Genomic DNA, 16,638 nt, shown 5'->3' with positions numbered 1-16,638 from the left:
AACTATCGATAATTAACACAGTAAATGGAATGAGTTATGTCATTTGTTATAAAAACTCTTGTGGTTTGTAGTTTGGCTGCCACTTGTTCCTATTTACTGCACTCTGTTTAAAGAATCCCTTGGGGCTTGAAAAAGTGGATTTGCTTTTTGCTTGCACTACAAAAGAGGTTATTACATTCAGTGTAAAACTTTGTATTTTAAAGCCTTTGAGACTCAGCAATGCCCTTTGGACTTGCAGTTACAGAGCCAGGTTGAAATACCCCGGAAGCCTTAGAAACAATTATTTTGTCCATTGCTTTTCCACAATAGGGCCTGATCCTCCAATCTGCTGAGCACTATCACTTAGTGGCGTTGAGCAGAAGTAACACAGCCAGTGATTTCCATGTTACCCCCCAATTGTGAGGTACCATTACCCTGGCAACACACACACACCCCCCCGTATGCTCCACAATATCAAAATGGCTGCACATGCCGAGCGAAATGTTAGAAGAAGCCATTTCAACTGCCTTACCCTCCTCTCAGAAATCCAAAACCTTCAAGCCCCCCATAACATTCTGTCCCTTTTCCATGGGTCAAATTACGCCTTCTTGCAGCAGCTTGGCGACCTCAGTTTGTGTTCCTGAATCACAGCTTTCATTTAGGGGTGGGGTGGGAGTTCTCTAGCCCCTATGGTTGCTAAGAAAATCTTCAGAATGTGAGCAAGAGGTAAAACAATGCAGTGTTATTTGACTGAATCTACAAACTGCCTGAAATCATAACCCTGAGAGGTGCAGCCTGCCTCTATTCATTTCAGGGTATGCTGTTTTATATCTTTATCAATGATGTGGAAGAAAATATAAAATCATTGCTAGTAAAGTTTGTACATGGCACAAAAATTGGTGGAGTGGTAAATAATGATGGGGATAGGTCAGTTATCCCAAGCGTTCTAGACTGGTCTGTAAAGTGGTCTTATTTGAACAACATGGGTTTTAATTCAGCCAAATGCAAAGTCGGACATCTAGGAACAAAGAATATAGGTTATACAGATGGAGTAACCTGGAATGCAGTGACACTGAAAAGGACTTGGCAGTAACAGCAAATAACCAACTGAGCATGACTCCAAGTGCAATGCTGCAGTTAAGAGAGACAACACAACCCTTAGAACACAGGAATATTGAGTAGGGATGGAGTATTACCTCTATATGTGGTGTTATTGAGACCATTAACTGGAACATTGTGTCATGTTCCAGGATCCACACTTCAAAAAGGATGTTAAACAATATGAAAGGGTTCAGAAATGAGCTACAAGAATGATTTGCCGTCTAGAAAAATATACCTTACAATGAGATACCTAGGTGCAATATATTTAGTTTATCCAAGAGAAGGTTAAGAGGTTATTTCAGCACAGTCTACAAGTACCTACACGAGGAAGAGATTTCTAACAGTAGACAGCTCTTTAATCAAGAAGAAAAAGGCATAACAAGATCTAGTGGTTGCAAGCTGCAGCCAAAGTCAGACTAGAAATAAGATGCAAAATTTTCACAGTGAGGGTAATTACTGGAACAACTTAACAAAGGGACAAGGTGGATTCTTTAGCACCTGAATCAGGACTGAAAGTCTTTCTAAAAGATATGCTATAGCTCAGACAGAAGTATTGGGCTTGATGCGGGTAATACTGTGTGAAATTATATTTCCTGTGTTATGCTGGAAGTCAGACTAGATGATCATAATGATGCCATCTGGTCTTAATCTGTGAAAGGAGCTGTTGATGCTGAAGCCTAACAGTGGTAATTTAAATATTAATTATTTCATTGATAATTAAAGCATGCAGAAAAGAGACGGCCAACCATAATATGGAGATCTGTACAATCTACTGCAAATGGCATCACACTTTGTCTTAACTTTGCACTTTGCATCACACTTTGTCTTAACAAGTGACTGGAGGGTAGGTTGTGGACAGAATTAGAACATTCCCTCTGCCTAGGGTTACCATTCGTCCGGATTTACCCGGACATGTCCTCCTTTTGTGTGCTAAAAATAGCGTCCGGGGGGAATTTGTAAAGCACTCACAATGTCCGGGATTAGCAGAGCGAGTGGCTGGGAGGGCTGCAGGGAAGTCCCGGGCTGGACTCAGGAGCAGCTGTAGAGGAGCCGGATCCGCCCTGCATTCTGAGCCAGCAGCTCCCTTGCAGCCCAGTCCAGCAGCACTGTGCAGGGCCAGACCGGGTTTTGTTGTGCAGGGCCAGGGACCAGGTTTTGTTGTGCTGGGGAGCTCAGCCACGTGTCCGGCTCGGCTGCACAGAGCCCAACACTCTGTTCTGAGCAGCAGGGTAAGGAGGTCAGGGGGCAGGAAGGTTCTGGAGGTGGAGGTCAAGAAACGGGGGGGGCTTTTTGGGGGGAGTGGAGAAAGTTTTGGGCAGTCAGGGTACAGGTAGAGGGTAGGGTCCTGGGGGGCAGTTGGGGGGGGTCTTAGGAGGGGGCAGTTAGGGGACAAGGAACAGGGAGTCTTAGGTAGGGGGTGGGGTTCTGGAGGGCAGTTAGGAGCAGGGGTCCCAGGAGGGGGCAGTCAGGGGACAAGGAGCAGGGGGGGAGTGTTTGGGAGTTCTGGGGGGGGCTGTCAGGTGGCAGGGGTGGGGAGATGGATCGGAGCAGTCAGGGGACAGGGAGCAGAGGGGTTTAGATGGGTTGGGAGTTCTGGGGGGGGGCTGTCAGGGGGTGGGGAGTGGTTGGATGGGGCGTGGGAGTCCCAGGGGTCTGTCTGGGGGTGGGGGTGTGGATAAGGGTTGGGGCAGTCAGGGGACAAGAGGCAGGGAGGCTTAGATAGGGAGTGGAGTCCTGGGGGGCAGTTAGGGGCAGGGGTCCCAGGAGGGGGCAGTCAGGGGACAAGGAACGGGGGGAGGGTTGGGGGTTCTGGGGGGGCGGGAAGTGGGAGGGGCAGGGGCAGGGGCGGGGCTAGGGCGGGGCTCCTCCCGTCCTCTTTTTTTCTTGCTGAAATATGGTAACCCTACCTCTGCCACCCACCCACATTTGACTTTGTTCTCTCCCCTCTTTCTTTCCAGACATGCAGTGGGAATTTCTCAAAGTGGAGGAAGCAAAGGGGCAGAGGTATAATTTACAAACAGAATGACCAGGAACAGGCAGCACACTGTAGCCCTAGTTTTCAATTTTTGCGGAGATTTGGGGGTGGAATGGGATGAAGGATGTAATCTCTGAGAATTTTTTGGTTAGTCTGCGCCACCTGGGATACTTCAAAGGCAAAAAATCGTTCGCTTATTTGATTAGTTCTAAACTGTGCAAATGCATATGAGCCATATCCCCACAAAGGTTTTTGCCATACACAGAAAATGGGGGAAATGGAGCAGACCTAATGACAAAGGGGTGTGCTTGTAGACTGTAATGTTTATTTGGCAACCCTCTACCACACAAAACTGTATCACGAAAGAGACTAAGTTATTATAAAAGGACTATTCTTGTTTGCTAAGTACCTTGTAATAAATAGATTCAGAAAAAAATAACTTAATTACATTAAAATGAGCACAGTTTGTCATGTGATTGTTGAATGAATAAACTTTGAATGCAGCAGTGTTATATTTCTGGTAAACAAAGAGACAGGAGGTTGCTTTTTTATCTATTACAAAATGCCTGTTAGCTCAGCCTCCTTTTGATCTTAGAAAAAACTGCTTCTGTTTATGATGTACAAAGGCCCCAGTCCTGATATAGGCTCTATGCAGACAGCCTCACCCCTATTGAAGTGATTGGGACCTCAGTTATTTGAGCAACTATCCTCATCGCTCTCTCTCAATATTTGGGGCTTAAATGAATTTTTTTTTAAAACAGAATCCTTTCTTCATTACAAACTTGATAGCCCAACAATGGCTAATATTTTAATCTGACATTCTAAATCACAGCTTGACTTTGATAGCTCATACCCACGTTGCATTATATTATGCAGAGCCCCTCTTTGAGGAGTTCTGCAGATATTTCAACTTGAACCTCTAAACCTAATAAATGCTCATGTGTGATGGTAAATATTTAGAGACTATAGGCAACACATGCACAAAAGACCCTGATTCTCCATTGCCTCATACTGGCCCATTAGTCCGATATTTAACCCAGGCAAAATAATGGAAAAGCTGATCGGGGATTCAGCTGATAAACAATTAAAGGATAGGAATATAATTAATGCCAGTCAACACTGTTTTATGCAAAATAGACCTTGTCAAGCAAACCTGATTTAATTCTTTGAATAGATTAAAAGTTTGATTGTGTAGAGGCAAAAAAACTTCTGTAAGGCATTTGACTTTTACCACAAGCCAGACAAATTCAAATGAGAAATTACAAAAAAATTTAGCAGTAAGGGTTACTAACCAGTGGAACAAACTACCAAGAGAAGTGGTATATTCTCCACCTGTTTATATCTTCAAATCAAGACTACATGCCTTTCTGGAATACATGCTTTAGTCAAACACAACTTACTGGGCTCAGTTGGCAGGTAACTGTGTGAAATGTAATAGTCTGTTATATATAGGAGGTCAGACTAAATGGTCTAATTGTCCGGTCTGGACTTAAAATCTATGAAAAAATAGCATGTAGTTATCTAAACCTGTGCCAAATAGGTGTAAAACACTACAACCCTTACTTGCACAGGTGTAAATGACTACACGAGGTGCAATTAACTGGGGGGGGGGGAAAAAAGACCCAAAATGCCTGTCTGCCCCTAATCTAGTAGTGAGTCTTCTCCAGTGACATCTTGACTAAGACTACTGAAAAGGATTACTAAAATCTAGACGTGGATAGTCGCTCACCTTAAATGACTTCCTTGGTAAGCCAATAGCACTATTATCAGATCAAAAAGTGCTATACAAGAGCTGAATACATATCATTACTAAAGCTATGATTTAATCATGGCTATTTTTAGTAAAAATCACGAACAAGTCGCGAGCAATAACCAACAAGTCACGTGACTTTTACTAAAAATGCCCCTAACTAAATCTTAGGTGCTGAGTGGGGGTAGGGGGGCTGCTCCATAGGACGATGCTGCTCCTAGGGATGGGGGGCAGCCCGGGGCCCTGCTGCCACTCGGTGGGATGGCCCGGGACCTTGCCACCACCACTCCAGGCCGGGGCCCCGCCGCTGCTGCTCTTCCAGCCTGGGGGGCGAGCGGTGGCCCCGCCGACGCCGCTCCTCTGGGCCAAGGGAGGTAGCCGGGGACCACATCGCCACCACCGCTGCTGCGAGTGAGGAGCGGTCCAGGGCCCCACTGCCACTGTTCTGGGCGGGGGTGGCCCGGGCCCCTGCCGCCACTGCTCCGGGCAAAGAGCGGCCCGGGACCCCACCACCACTGCTGCTCCCGGACCACTGCTCTGGGTCAGTTCCCAGGACCAGATGCCTGGGGCCACCAGAGCAGCGGCCAATGAGGCTGGCCCTAGTGCTGCCCGAGCAGCTGGGGTGGCCCTGGAGCCAGCTGCACCAGCCACTGCAGCTGCCAAAGTCCTGGAGGTCCCACAAGGTCGTATTTCCCTAGTTTATTTACAAGTATGCCTTACTGAATCCATGATCTCCCTGAAAAACTTGCAGCCTTTATCATTACCAATCACAACTGGAAGGGACCTCAAGAGGTAATCTATCCATCCTTTCATGCTAAGGCAGGACCAAGTATACCTAGACTATCCCTGATTGGTGTTTGTCTAACCTGTTCTTAAATACCTGATGAGGATTCCACAGCCCCCCTTAGGAATCTATTCCAAAGCTTATCTACCCTCATAAATAGATTTTTTTCCTAACATCTAACCTAAATCTCCATTGCTGCAAACTAATCCCATTACATCTTGTCCTACCCTTGTTGGACTTGACAAACAATGATAACCATCCTCTTTATAACAACCTTTTACATCTTCGAAGACTTATGTTCGCACTCAGGCTTTTATCCTCTAGATCCGTGGTTCTCAAAGCTGGTCCGCCGCTTGTTCAGGGAAAGCCCCTGGCGGGCTGGGCCAGTTTGTTTACCTGCCACATCCGCAGGTTCGGCCGATGACGGCTCCCACTGGCCGCGGTTTGCCGCTCCAGGCCAATGGGGGCTGCAGGAACTACCCAGCACATCCCTTAGCCCGCGCCGCTTCCCGCAGCTCCCATTGGCCTGGGACGGCAAACCGCGGCCAGTGGGAGCCATCATCGTCCGAACCTGCGGATGTGGCAGGTAAACAAATCGTCCCGTCCCGCCGGGTCTTTCCCTGAACAAGCGGCGGACCAGCTTTGAGAACCACTGCTCTAGACTAAAACATGCCTAATTCTTTCATCCGTCCCTCATGAGTCATGTTTTCAAAGTATCTTATCATTGTTGTTACTCTCCTTTTGACTCTCTCTCTTTCTTAAATGGAGATGCCTAAAACTGGACAAAGTATTTTAGCTGAGGCCTCACAAGTGTGGAGTAGAACAGGACTATTACCTCCCATGTTTTACATATGGCTCTCCTGTTAATACATCCCAGAGTGACATGTGCCTTTTTCAAACAGCATTACACTGTTGAGTCATCCCCCAGATCCTTTTCTGCAGTACCACTGCCTACCCAGTTAAACCCTCTGTTGTATTTGTGCAGTTGCTTTTTCTTTCCTAAGTGCAGCACTTCACACTTGTCTTTACTGAATTTTTTCTTTTTAGTTTCAGACTAATTCTGCAATTTATCTGTCTTTCCAGAAGATAGCAACCCCTCCCAGTTTGGTATCATCTTTAAATTTTATAAGCATACTCTCCACTCCATCATCCAAGGCGTTAATGGAAAATAATGAATAATACCAGACCCGGGACAGACCTCTGCAGGACCTGACTTGATATGTATTCCCAGTTTGACAGTAAACCACTGATAACTACTCAAGTATGGTCTTTCAGCCAGTTATGTATCTACCTTATAGTAATGTCATCTCTAGACCATATTTCCCTATTTTGTTTACAAGTATGTCTTACTGAAGTCCACATGTCACATCTACTCCTTCTCCCACTATCCACTAGGCTGGTTACCCTATAAAAAAAAAGGAAGTTAAATTGGTTTGACATGATTTGTTCTCGACAAATCCACATTGGCTATTTCTTATCATCTTATCCTCCAAGTTGGAACAAATTAATAGTTTAATATTTGTTCCAGTATCTTTCCAGTCCTCTGGAACCTCACCTGTCCTCCATGAGTTCTCAAAGATTAGTGTCAAAGGTCCAAGAAATTGCTTTGGCTAGTTCCTTAAATACTCTAGAATGAAGTTCACCAGACCCTGCCAACTTGGATACATCTAACTTACCTAAATGGTCTTTCTTTATTCTGGCCTGAAATCCTTTCCTCATGTTATTAATATTGTGTTAAGAATGTGATCACAATTAACCTTTTTAGTGAAGACTGAAGCAAAGAAGGCACTAAACACCTAAGCCTTCTTTGCATTATCCAATATTGGCTCCCCTTCCTGTTAAGCAATGAACCTACACTTCCCTTCATCCTTTTTGATACCTTAAGAGCAGGGGTCGGCAACCGGCGGCACACGTGCCAAAGGCGGCACGCAACCTGATTTACTGTGGCACACTGCTGCCAGCCTGGGGCCCCCATCGCCAGCCCCGCTCAGCCTGCTGCCGGCCTGGATGGAAGGAATCCCGGGCCGGCAGCGGGCTGAGTCACTCAGCCCACTGCCAGCCTGGGGTCCCAGCTGCCAGTCCACTCAGCCCGCTGCCAGTCTGGGGTTCCATCTGCCGGTCCTTGTAAATGTAAAATGTATTACTAGCACGCAAAACCTTCAATTACCGTGAATAAATGAAGACTTGGCACACCACTTCTGAAAGGTTGCCGACCCCTGCCTTAGAGCAAGTTTCCAGCTCAGTGAGTAGGGAATCAGTCACATGTTTTAACATTATAGTAGGAATTGCCCTATGGTACAATATCAACAGATGATCCAGGAAGATATCCTGTCTATGGCCTTGAGTAACCTAATGCTCCAAAGGAATTAAAAACTCATAATGCTCATAATTCCACTCTCACATTTCTTACTGTGGATTCTGCTGATGCGCTGAATAACAAGGTGGATTTCCCCAATCAGTGTTCCAGCTTATGTCCAAAAAAGACTATCCAGTCTTTTAAAAATTCGGTTACATTGTGTACATCTTGATAATTTCCTGCATTAGTGAATTCCACACCTGGATCATATGCTGCATAAAAAGGAAGTTTTAATAGTCTAAAAATGTAGTTGTGTAGCTTAAATATCCCTGTGACAAATCCAAAGGTTGTAAGTTTTTCGGAGTGAATAAGAACTACACAGGATAGTAAGTATTTTCTAATCATTGAGGAAGTGTCTTCAAAAGAGGTGTGTTCTTACCTTGGGTTAGCCTAACCCAAGGTAAAATCCTAGTGAAGATAAGGCAGTTGTATTTTCCACGTTAGCAGGTTAAGGTAAACCCATAATCTTTAACTCAACCTGCTAACTTGTGTAAAAGCTGCAAACATGTCAGTTAACTCATGTTAGCTAACAAGTTAAGAATGCATCTTTTTACCTAGCAAAGAGAAGGCCTGAGAAGTGCCTATCTTAACTCTAGGCACTTGTACAACAAACATGTTAAAACCCAAACAATTTTCCAAAACAAAGTTACTGTCCAAACTGACAAACATTGAACTCAATTGTCCTCTAATTGTTAAGGAAAATCACTGAGACACTCAAATCAACCCTCAGAGTCCTAATTTTTCCCATCAAGATGATCCTGTAAATACAGCACTAGGGAAACAACAGCAAATAAACTATCGTATATACTTGTTCATTAGCCCATTCGGTCCAGACCAGGCGGCGCGGCCGCAGCATGTTTCATAGATTCATAGATTCTAGGACTGGAAGGGACCTCGAGAGGTCATCAAGTCCAGTCCTCTGCCTGCATGGCAGGACCAAATACTGTCTAGACCATCCCTGATAGACATTTATCTAACCTACTTTTAAATATCTCCAGAAATGGAGATTCCACAACCTCCCTAGGCAACTTATTCCAGTGTTTAACCGCCCTGACAGTTAGGAACTTTTTCCTAATGTCCAACCTAGACCTCCCTTGCTGCAGTTTAAGCCCATTGCTTCTTGTTCTATCCTTAGAGGCTAAGGTGAACAAGTTTTCTCCCTCCTCCTTATGACACCCTTTTAGATACCTGAAAACTGCTATCATGTCCCCTCTCAGTCTTCTCTTTTCCAAACTAAACAAACCCAATTCTTTCAGCCTTCCTTCATAGGTCATGTTCTCAAGACCTTTAATCATTCTTGTTGCTCTTCTCTGGACTCTCTCCAACTTCTCCACATCTTTCTTGAAATGCGATGCCCAGAACTGGACACAATACTGCAGCTGAGGCCTAACCAGAGCAGAATAGAGCAGAAGAATGACTTTTCATGTCTTGCTCACAACACACCTGTTAATACATCCCAGAATCATGTTTGCTTTTTTTGCAACAGCATCACACTGTTGACTCATATTTAGCTTGTGGTCCACTATAACCCCTAGATCCCTTCCTGCCGTACTCCTTCCTAGACAGTCTCTTCCCATTCTGTATGTGTGAAACTGATTTTTTCTTCCTAAGTGGAGCATTTTGCATTTGTCTTTGTTAAACTTCATCCTGTTTAACTCAGACCATTTCTCCAATTTGTCCAGATCATTTTGAATTATGACCCTGTCCTCCAAAGCAGTTGCAATCCCTCCCAGTTTAGTATCATCCGCAAACTTAATAAGCGTACTTTCTATGCCAATATCTAAGTCGTTAATGAAGATATTGAACAGAGCCGGTCCCAAAACAGACCCCTGCGGAACCCCACTCGTTATGCCTTTCCAGCAGGATTGGGAACTATTAACAACAACTCTCTGAGTACGGTTATCCAGCCAGTTATGCACCCACCTTATAGTAGCCCCATCTAAATTGTATTTGCCTAGTTTATCGATAAGAATATCATGTGAGACCGTATCAAATGCCTTACTAAAGTCTAGGTATACCACATCCACAGCTTCTTCCTTATCCACAAGACTCGTTATCCTATCAAAGAAAGCTATCAGATTGGTTTGACATGATTTGTTCTTTACAAATCCATGCTGGCTATTCCCTATCACCTTACCACCTTCCAAGTGTTTGCAGATGATTTCCTTAATTACTTACTCCATTATCTTCCCTGGCACAGAAGTTAAACTAACTGGTCTGTAGTTTCCTGGGTTGTTTTTATTTCCCTTTTTATAGATGGGCACTATATTTGCCCTTTTCCAGTCTTCTGGAATCTCTCCCGTCTCCCATGATTTTCCAAAGATAATAGCTAGAGGCTCAGATACCTCCTCTATTAGCTCCTTGAGTATTCTAGGATGAATTTCATCAGGCCCTGGTGACTTGCCAGCATATAACTTTTCTAAGTGATTTTTAACTTGTTCTTTTTTTATTTTATCTGCTAAACCTACCCCCTTCCCATTAGCATTCACTATGTTAGACATTCCTTCAGACTTCTCGGTGAAGACCGAAACAAAGAAGTCACTAAGCATCTCTGCCATTTCCAAGTTTCCTGTTACTGTTTCTCCCTCTTCACTAAGCAGTGGGCCGACCCTGTCTTTGGTCTTCCTCTTGCTTCTAATGTATTGATAAAAAGTCTTCTTGTTTCCCTTTATTCCTGTAGTGGGCTGGGCGGCACTGCCACAGCCTGCTCTGGGGGTGAGGCTGAGTGGCACAGCTGCAGCCTGCCAGCCCCGGAGCTGCAGCTGCTTCGGAGGCTGGGGGGAGAGCAGTGTGGCCAGAAGTGGAGAGACTCTGGCCCCGCCTCTTCCCTTCTGGCTCTGCTGGCTGTGCTGCCTTTCCTTGCTCCCTCTGTTGGGGGGAGGGGCCATGTCCCACCTCTCCCTCTCTGTACCCGTTCATAAGCCGACCCCCTTCTCTGGTGCTTCCCGTTTTTACTAAAAAAATTTGGCTTATGAACGAGTATATACGGTAATTCTTCCGCTCTGCTCCACGCTGATTAGGCCTCAACTGGAGTATTGTGTCCAGTTCTGGGTGCCACATAACAGGAAAGATGTGGACAAAGTAGAGAAAGGCCAGAGAAGAGTGACAAAAATGATTAAAGGTCTAGAAAACATGACCTATGAGGGAAGATTGAAAAAATTGGGTTGTTTAGTCTGCAAAAGAGAAGACTGAGAGGGGACATGATAACAGTTTTCAAGTACATAAAAAGTTGTAACAAGGAGAACTGGACACAATACTCCAGTTGAGGCCTAATCAACAGGGCTCTGCATGAATGCAGCAGTCTGTCTATCTGCATCACATTGAATAATAAGGGTCTATATTTTAGTCCTTTAAACAAAGTAAAAAATTACTCATTGTTTATTTATTCCACTTCTTAAGCTTGGGAAAACAACATAAAGATGTAAAATCCATACATTGCATTCTTCCTCCTCCACCTAAACATATGTAGGTGAACAAAATGAGACAGAAAAAGCCTTCACATCTACGGAACAGGGAACCCCTGCTTCTGTAGCTTGATCCACTGCCCACGTATATGAATGAGGCCCAGGATGGATAAAAATCAATGATTTAAAAAAATCATTTTTTTTATTTAAAATCGGATTTTTTTTAATAAAATGCCTTTTTAGTAAAAATACCATTTAAAAGATAGTTTTAATTAAGATACATTATAGTTCAAAGATATCTCATCATGGAATAGGGATTATAAATTCTAATTCTATAGTATGAGACAATATATTCATGTAATGTTTAAGAAAAGTTTTGTAAATGAATTCCAATAGTTCATGCATTAGGGACCCAATCTTATGGAGTTGCAGGGGCTTCTGTATTGACTATTTTGTTCAGGAGAATCCATCCTCAACATACAAGATTCTGAAGACTATGCACCTTCAAGATCACCATCATTTTTTATAGTTTCAGAGTTATCTGCCAATTATAGTGTTTCAGTCACATTATGTATGTAACATAACCACAGTATATCATCTGTAGCAAAAAGAAAAAAAATCTCCATCATCCAGAAACAACCATAGATAAATTTTTGATAAGAACCAGCAGATTACAAAAAGAGGTAATTGATGAAAAAATTGCCCAGTTTGTTTATGCAACAAACTCTCCTTTCCCTGTGATTGAGAACCCACAGTTCATTAACATGGTTCAGTCATTAAGACCAGGATACAGTCCACCCAACAGAGCAAATGTCGCAGGCAAATTGCTGGATAAAGTGTATGAAAGAGAAATTGAGCAGGGTGCAAAATGTCTAGAAGGTGATATTGTTAACCTGAGTCTTGATGGGTGGAGCAATGTCCACAATGATCCTGTTGTATGTGCTTGTGTGACAACAGAAGAAGGGAATGTCTTCCTTACAGAAAAAATTGATACAACAGGAAATGCACATATAGCAGAATACTTACAAGAAGTAGCAGTAAAAGCTATAACAAACTATGAAAAAAAATTCAAATGTCTAGTACGCAGCTTGGTCACAGACAATGCTGCAAATGTATCCAAGATGAGAAGAAATTTAGAAGAGAGTCCCAAGCTAATAACATACGGTTGCAGTGCTCATTTGATGCACCTCCTAGCCAAAGACTTCAGTGTTCCAGAAATAAAGGCTAATGTTATTGAAATTGCAAAATACTTCCATAACAACCACTTTGCAGCAGCTGCTTTGAAAAAAGTGGGAGGAAACAAGCTAACTCTCCCACAAGACGTGCGATGGAACTCAGGCCTTGGCTACACTCGCGGATTCACAGCACTGCCGCGGCAGCACTCTCCGAGGGGAATAGCTTGCAGCGCTGCGAGCGAGCATGCAGCGCTGCAGGCGCTGATTACACTGGCGCTTTACAGCGCTGCACTCGCTGCACTCGGGGGGGTGGGTGTTTTTTCACACCCCTGACCGCAGCAAGTGCAGCGCTGTGAATTGCCAGTGTAGCCAAGGCCTAAGCAGTGGACTGTTTTGAGCACTATATCAAGAACTGGCCTAATCTGATGACAGTTTGTGAACAAAACTGTGAAAAAATAGATAGCACTGTCACAGCCAAAGTTCTCAACATTGGGTTTCAGAGAAATGTTGAACACATGCGGAGTACCCTGAAACCTATTTCTGTAGTCTTGAACAAAATACAGGGAAATAGCTGTTTTATTGCTGACACTGTTGAAATTCAGAAGGAACTGAGTGAGATCTTAAAAAGAGAAATATGCGATGACAGAGTTAAATTATAAGCATTAAAAAAACAAATGGGACAAGCACTATTTCCAGCTCATTTTCTTGCAAATATCCTCAATACTCGGTATCAGGGTCAAACTTTAACGGCTGAAGAAGAGGAGTTGGCTATGACATTGACATCCAGCAATCATCCCTCCATAATGCCAACTATAATAAACTTCAGAGCTAAGGATGAACCATTCAAGAAATATATGTTTGCTGATGATGTTTTAAGAAAGTCACACCAGTGAACTGGTAGAAGTCACGTAAGCACTTGGATTCAGAGACTGTTGAAGAGACAATCTCACATTTAACAGCAGTAGCTTCTTCTGCCAGTGCAGAAAGAATATTTTCTTCCTTTAGACTAATTCATTCCAAATTGAGAAATCGTTTGGGACCCGAAAAAGCAGGAAAGCTTGTTTTTCTTTTCCAGATTATGAACGAACAGGAAACTGAAGGTGAAGATGACTGAGTTTGCTGCAGAAGCCAATATTTTAAGTTTCTCATGTTGACTTGGCTGACATAGTTGATTTAATTTTTTTTAATATTTCATTTAACTATTTTAGTTAAAAACAATTTTAACAAAAACAAACCTGATTTAAAAAAAAAACTGAATGTTTAACTAAATTCAAAAATTCATATGCTTGTTTTGTTAAAATATTATATGTTTGCTGTTGAAGAAAAAATCCAGAATACATAACGTTGTTTTAGTTAAATAAAACAATTTAACTGTCTGTCTGGTGATGTTCTCCTCCTAATACAGCATGACAAGAAAATCCTCCAAATATTAATGATTAACCAGTTGAATTGGAGATAGTTCACCTTCCAATGACTTCACAAATATCTGCTTCAATTACCTTTGGTAAATGAAATAACCAAACAATCATTCATTTTCTGATATAGCTGTAAAACTAATCTGACATTTTTTCAAAATAAATTACTTAAAAATGTTTAGTGTGTACTTTCTAAAAATGAAACCTACATCTATCTCTGAGTTGTGATGAATATGTATTAAGGTTATAACAACCAACAAGAATGCACTTTTATGTAGAAAACCATGATTAAATTGAGACTTCCTGACTAGTGATTTAAATCATGATTTAAATCAATTTGATCAATCAAATCCACCCTGATGAGGCCCAGGATATTGAGGCTCCAAGATCCTAAAGAGGCTTTAAGACAGGAGGAGCCAAGGAGTAAGCTAATGAATGCTGTATGCTTCCCTATGCAGAGTGAAGGATTTCCCTACTAGGGGAGCTTTTCTGGTGAAAGGAGCAGTATACCCCACTGCACCCGAGATTACTGCAGTATGCCTCCTTTCTATTCCACTTTCCCTAATCTCTCCCTATGAGTTCTAGTTCTGGAGCTGGGGTACATGTTTTACCCTCCCATGCATTACATAGAACAAACAACAAAAACATTTTTATAAATAATGTATTTTTTTAATTACTCCCAGTTTGAACAATGAAAACAAACAAGTCGATCACTAAAAACCATGGTCTCAGAGACTCTACGTTTATGGCTCATTTCAACAATTTGTAACATACTAATTCTCCTTTCTCCTATGACTGCAGAGATGTTACTTGCCTACTTCATTTGAAGTGGATTCTTGCAACATGTTAACTAACCCCTTATATTATGTCTCACTTTATATTTAGCTGACACACAGATTACCTTTCCCAGACCTGAAGAAGAGCTCTGTGAAGCTTGAAAACTTGTCTCTTCCACCCACAAAAGATGGTATAATAAACGATATAAGGACCTGAGAGCATCCCCTTAACAACTGAAATAATGTTAGGTAACACTGGATTGCCAATCAGCTCTGTGTTCTTGGGGAACCAGGGCACAGTACCCAGCCTCTCTGACTCACAAAAGACCTTCCCCGCCCCAGCCTCGGCTTGAACAAAAACCGATCAGAAGAAAGACTTAGGGTATGTCTACACTACGGGATTAATCCGAATTTATATAATTCGAATTTGGAAAACAGGTTGTATAAATTCGAATGTATGCAACCACACTAAGCACATTAATTCGGCGGTGTGCGTCCATGTACCGGAGCTAGCGTCGATTTCCGGAGCGTTGCACTGTGGGTAGCTATCCCATAGCTATCCCATAGTTCCCGCAGTCTCCTCCGCCCATTGGAATTCTGGGTTGAGATCCCAATGCCTGATGGGGCCAAAAACATTGTCGTGAGTGGTTCTGGGTATATCCTCCCCCCTCTCCAGGAAGCAACGGCAGACAACCGTTTCGTGCCTTTTTCCTGGGTGAACAGTGCAGACGCCATACCACGGCAAGCATGGAGCCCGCTCAGCTCAAGACAGCAGTCATGAACATTGTAAATACCTCGCGCCTTATCGTGCAGTTTATGCTGAACAAGAACCTGGAAAACCAGGTGGCAAGGAGCAGGCTACGGCAGCGCGGCGGCGAGAGTGATGAGGATATGGACATGGAATTCTATCGAACCGCGGGACCCGGTGCTTTGGAGATCATGCTGTTAATGGGGCAGGTTATAGCCGTGGAACGCCGATTCTGGGCCCGGGAAACAAGCACAGACTGGTGGGACCGCATAGTGTTGCGGGTGTGGGACGATTCCCAGTGGCTGCGAAACTTTTGCATGCGTAAGGGCACTTTCTTGGAACTTTGTGACTTGCTTTCCCCTGCCCTGAAGCGCCAGAATACCAAGATGAGAGCAGCCCTCACAGTTGAGAAGCGAGTGGCAATAGCCCTGTGGAAGCTTGCAACGCCAGACAGCTACCGGTCAGTCGGGAATCAATTTGGAGTGGGCAAATCTACTGTGGGGGCTGCTGTGATGCAAGTAGCCAAAACAATCACTGAGGTACTGCTACGAAAGCTAGTGACTCTTGGAGATGTGCAGGTCATAGTGGATGGCTTTGCTGCAATGGGATTCCCTAACTGTGGTGGGGCGATAGATGGAACCCACATCCCTATCTTGGCACCGGAGCACCAGGGTACCCAGTACATAAACCGCAAGGGGTACTTTTCAATGGTGCTGCAAGCACTTGTTGATCACAAAGGACGTTTCACCAACATCAACGTGGGCTGGCCAGGAAGGGTTCATGATGCTCGCGTCTTCAGGAACACTACTCTGTTTAAAGGGCTGCAGCAAGGGACTTACTTCCCGGATCAGAAAATAACCGTTGGGGATGTTGAAATGCCAACAGTTATTCTTGGGGACCCAGCCTACCCCTTAATGCCATGGCTCATGAAGCCATACACAGGCAGCCTGGACAGGAGTCAGGAGCTGTTTAACTACAGGCTGAGCAAGTGCAGAATGGTGGTAGAATGTGCATTTGGCCGTTTAAAAGGTCGCTGGCGATCGCTACTGACTCGCTCTGACCTCAGCCAAAGAAATCTCCCCATTGTTATTTCTGCTTGCTGTGTGCTCCACAATCTCTGTGAAAGTAAGGGGGAGACCTTTATGGCAGGGTGGGAGGCTGAGGCAAATCTCCTG

At 43.7% G+C, this 16,638-nt stretch overlaps 1 protein-coding gene across 1 annotated transcript in view; it reads right to left on the bottom strand.

Annotated features, from left to right (window-relative positions):
• ABCC4 (ATP binding cassette subfamily C member 4 (PEL blood group)) overlaps positions 1–16,638 on the bottom strand; it is a 225,654-nt gene that overhangs the window by 202,721 nt on the left and 6,295 nt on the right.

This window comes from Chrysemys picta, chromosome 1 (assembly GCF_011386835.1).
Source record: "Chrysemys picta bellii isolate R12L10 chromosome 1, ASM1138683v2, whole genome shotgun sequence".
Classification (NCBI taxonomy): Eukaryota; Metazoa; Chordata; order Testudines; family Emydidae; genus Chrysemys; species Chrysemys picta.
Note: the sequence above shows the minus strand (reverse complement) of the source record. Positions and strands in the feature narration are given on the sequence as shown.